Genomic DNA, 5,335 nt, shown 5'->3' with positions numbered 1-5,335 from the left:
AAACAAGTTACGAAGGCAGGTGGTGTAGACAACTAGGTATGTATTTAGTCAGAGGATGTGTTAATATTCTGAAGAGATGGTTGCCTCCCAAAAAATACTGGTCCAACACCCGGTGTTTTTTGGGAATGAAATTGCCTTAACACAATACGAGTATATTAAGCATATAGATTATATCCATTTAAATGAAAATGGAGATAAGGAAGTTAATTGTCTTTTTTATTTCTCAGATGAAATTATACTCATGGCACATAAATATAAATCTAATGTACAAATTTGTTAGTAACTTATTAAGAATTATTTGAAACGGGTGTAAGAAAGGAAGCTGAGCAATTTGTTAATAATAAACAATTATTTACTTCGTTATCTCCCTTTTCTGTTCTTCTTTAAATTTATATTATATATATATATATATATATTATATATAGAGAGAGAGAGAGAGAGAGAGAGATTAGATAGATAGATAGATAGATAAATAGATAGATAGATAAATAGATAGATAGATAGATAGATAAATAGATATGTATGGACAAGTGGTTTCCACACTGCTTCTGCCTTCTAAATTCCTCATGTATTTTCTCGGCGCTAAACTAGAGGTAGATGTGTAGATGATAATTTATAGTGAGGCGATGTGGGACTGAACCCGAAACTAGTGTTTGCCAAGCGAACTTATTTACCACACAACTGTGTCTGTATATATAGTTGTTTTTGGTTAAAAATACGCTTATGTTGTAGGAGTCGTGCAAAGCTTTTAACGTTACACTGGAAAATTCGGAAGAAAAGAAGAAAGCACTACTATTCTGATGAATAATTTGAAAAGCAATGGTAGAATCATGAATGATTTGATGACTATGCGCAATAGAGGGGTGTATATGGGGTGAAGACGTCTAAAGATTTTAATGTTTTACATCTTGTAAATACCGGAAATAAATCTTATTCACCATTACTTAAATGACATTAAATGCATACATATTTTACAGAGACCGAAAAGTAATTTAAAGAATAATAATACTATGAATAATAACACGATATATGCTGAGAACGGGTGAGGAATGAGAAAGAGTGGATGGAGTTAAGACGGTGTGTGATAGGACCCCAGTGGTGTGCGTTGCCTTGAGATGGGTCCCAAGTGGTAATTGATTAGCACGGATCTATAAACGCATATACTCCTTGGAAAACTGTATAAATAAATTATTGCTTGTGTTAGTGTTATTATAATACATACATATATATCTATCCATCTATATATCTATCTATCTATCTATCTATCTATCTATCTATCTATCTATCTATCTATCTATCTATCTATCTATCATTGGCAGCTGTGTGGCCATTTTATATGTATATATACAAACATATATACGCATTCAAACACACACACACATATATATATACATTTTATATATATATACAAACATATATACGCATTCATACACACACACACACACACACACACATACACATATACTATATGTATATGTATGTGTGTATGTATGTATATATATATTATATATATATATATATATAATATATATTATATATATATTATACACAGGCATACAAAACATACATACATACATAAATGCACATACACACACACACACACGCACATATGTACTACAAAGCAATACACTTGCCAAATCTTCCGGCTGGTTGGCAAAATTTAATATCTTCATAATAATGTATGCGTTTCTACGCCGGCAAATAATAATATACTTATTACAGAATATAGTTTTTATCGCATGATGTATCTATTTATTACTTATTTAGTGTTATCGTTATTATTTAAGACGTCGCACAATATCCAATATCATGATGTTGTTGATTGGCGATATTGTGTCTGCCAGGTATTTTGACTGTCTGTCAAGTCACAACAAGGAACTCAGATAGATATTATTGTTGTTCTTGTTATTATTATTATTATTATTATTATTATTATTATTATTATTATTATTATTATTATTATTATCATTATTATTGTTATTGTTCAGGTCACTGCTTGGAATCGCACTTGGAAACTTGGGGTTAGTAGCCCGCACTCGTAACCACTACGCCATATGCCCGTGGACATATGTAGTGAAGAAGGCTGGAAGGTATATCAGCCGAAACGTTGTGTTAACAACAAACAAGATGAGGACAAGTATCCGTCGAATGTAAATAATGTACATAATTCCTCATCTCCTAAATATAGAACTGTTCAACTTCTGAGTTCAAATTCCACGAAGGTCAGCTTAACCATTATTCATTTCAGGGTAGATGAAATAAGTACCCTTTGAAAAACTGAGGCCGATTCAATCGACTTCGTCCCTCGTCCGAACTTGCTGGCCTCGTACCAAAATTTGAAACCATCATTATTATTATGAAGGCGCGAGCTGACAAAATCGATTATTATTATTATTATTATTATTATTATTATTATTATTATTATTATTATTATTGAGTGAGAGAGCAGCGCATGCCATCAAGGTGACGCTGGGGTAAAATATACGAAGCCCAATATACCCATCATGACTACCCGTCTGATAAGGGTACACCAGGCACATGCATCACAACCATATGTGTGCGACATGGTGATCTCATATCAAGATAAACAGCGCATGACCTTCCAGGTAGGGCCCAGTTAGAATTTTCTTCAGGTTGAGTAGCCCATCCCGCTCAAAAGGTCCCTGATTAAGGGTTGTTTAAGGATGTTGAAAGAACCACCCATGTTTCCAGAAGTGAATTATTCAAACCCCAAAGAATCCCTCTCAACACATGTATCAACACATGATGCTCCCCCACTACTTCTGCTCGTGATCAGAGATGCACATATCGTCAGCCACTAAGGGACATGGTTAACTGGTTAAGGTCAAACAACTGACAAGCAAATCTGTGCGTTAGCACGCCGGGCGAAATGCGTAGCCGTATTTTGTCTGCCGTTACGTTCTGAGTTCAAATTCCGCCGAGGTCGACTTTGCCTTTCATCCTTTTGGGGTCGATAAATTAAGTACCAGTTACGCACTGGGGTCGATGTAATCGACTTAATCCGTTTGTCTGTCCTTGTTTGTCCCCTCTGTGTTTAGCCCCTTGTGGGTAGTAAAGAAATAGGTATTGAGCAGAATATTTGCTGTAGCCCATCTTTTATACCAAAACAAAACAATGTACATGATAACACTTCCAACCAGTTAAGATCAGAAGCCTATTTATTATTATTATTATTATTATTATTATTATTATTATTATTTTTTATAATTATTATCATTATTGTCATTATTATTATTATTATTATTATTATTATTATTATTATTATTATTATTATTATTTTATTATTATTATTACATTTTTTGTATTTACATATCCACATCTTCACTGCAGAAGTATCAGCATGGATCATTTAATCCACAGTGTTTAATCACCCGAGAGATGTCTTACTCTGCATACATACCTGTTTAACCTATTAAATAGCAATTTGGCAAATCAAGTGGTATATCGTCTGTTACAATTTTATTCACTTCAGAATAGAAACTCCATTTTTAATGTTGTAATTGTTTGAACAAAATCTTCAACCTTACAGCATGTTTTTGAATGTTATTAGTTAAGTATTTTACTGCGAATTATGTTTAAGATTTCTACTCATTTCTTATGATGATTCTTGTTGCTGTTGTTGTCTTCATCAATTAGTACGTTGTAGCGTAAAGAAAAAATATTATGATAGTTAGAATAATTGCTCTTAGTTTGTGCCAATAATGCTCGTTAGAAAAAGCAAGAATTACACACGTACTAGTGTTTCTTAAATCTTAGATGAGATAAGACACTTCATAACTAATTTACACAGATTTTACAAAACGAAAGAAAAATTAAGAATAATGGTGTAATTTGCAGGAACGTCTGAAAATTAAAAATTAATTCGCTGAAGTAGTTTTTGTCTATAACCATATGTTGTACGTTCCATTTCCGACTTTGTTTCAATTGCACTTCAGATAATGTTATTTTTAAAGCGGAGACGGTGGTGATTTGACAGACAAAATGCTTAGCGGCATTTTCGTTGGTTTGTACGTTCTGAGTTCAAATTCTGCCGTGGTCGACATTACCTTTGATCTTTTTGGGGTTGATAAAATAAGTACCAGTCAAGTACTGGAGCTGATGTAATCGTCTTATCCTCTACCTCGAATCAGGGATCGCCGTATTCGAGTTTATTACCGAAGCAGCGGGCCTATTTCATCTTTACACACCGATGCTGGTTCATGTGTCACTAATGGGTCTCTAAGACACGTGTCCAGAAGTCGTCCCTACATCGAGTCTTGTACGTTTTACCCTCAAGGCTATATTCTGCTATTTCAGTGATTATTGGTGCGTTTGACATATGCTATGACCCCGGACCAGAGGGGTACTCCACAGCTCAGTTACTATAGAACTACGAGTCTTTTAGCCTCTTGTTGCGTTATGTATTTCATCCAACTTCCAAACTTAGCGGCAGCAAGTCCTGAGCCGAAAATTTCTTCCCCAGAACAGTGGGAACACCGGAAACTGCTACCGCCTTTTGTTTTACCAGTAAGTTATCTGTAACTGCTGAATCGAAAGATTGATGACATTAAGTTCCGTGGGCTTCATGATTGCTTCTCCCGGCAGACACAATTAATTATAAGTGCGCCCACACGCGTACAGACGCATATACACACACGCACACACTCACATACTCGTAGATAGATAGAAAAACAGACATATGCGGGCATTCCTGTGCATAAATCTATACATGCATGTGTGTGTGTGTGTATATATATATATATATTCACACACACACACGCACATACACACACATGTATATAAATAAACTAACGCACAAAAGAAACGTCGCATACACACTAAATAGAAACCGGTTTATTAACAGAGTGTCATATCACTGATTAAAGAGCGCTAATTAAGAAACCGTTGTTTCCTAATGATAAAACGTCATTTCCCGAAACATGTTTGTCATCACCTGGTTCTGGATCCAAAGAGATAAATTTAATATCTCGTGTGACCACCGTTAGCGTTAATTACCACCAGGCACCTTCTGTACATTGAATCCACTAAACACCTGGTAAAGGACATGGGGATATCATTGCAGTGAATATTGACACATATGTCGGCCTTGGACGGATGTCATTGAAGGAGCCTCCATCCCGTGTCGAGAGATACGACACACTGGTGCACGAGATAGAATACATTTAAAATTGTGGAAAAGAAGGGGAAAAAAAAAAGAAAATTCTGTTAGCAAAAGGTATTGTGAAACTCTATGAAAATTTTTGTGCGATAAACTTTGTGAATTGTGGAAAATTTTTGAAAAAATCAATATGGGAGAGACTGACAAAAATGTAAC

The 5,335-nt window shown here is 34.8% G+C and overlaps 1 long non-coding RNA gene across 1 annotated transcript in view; it reads left to right on the top strand.

Annotated features, from left to right (window-relative positions):
• The first annotated feature begins 4,957 nt into the window (after positions 1–4,957).
• Positions 4,958–5,335, top strand: part of LOC118767098 — a 4,787-nt gene continuing 4,409 nt past the window's right edge. Inside the window, exons 1-2 of the long non-coding RNA XR_005002992.1 lie at positions 4,958–5,031; positions 5,237–5,241. This is a non-coding gene — a long non-coding RNA (uncharacterized LOC118767098). The remainder of the gene's footprint in view (positions 5,032–5,236; positions 5,242–5,335) is intronic.

Source organism: Octopus sinensis, linkage group LG19 (assembly GCF_006345805.1).
Source record: "Octopus sinensis linkage group LG19, ASM634580v1, whole genome shotgun sequence".
In the NCBI taxonomy this organism is placed as follows: Eukaryota; Metazoa; Mollusca; class Cephalopoda; order Octopoda; family Octopodidae; genus Octopus; species Octopus sinensis.
Note: the sequence above shows the minus strand (reverse complement) of the source record. Positions and strands in the feature narration are given on the sequence as shown.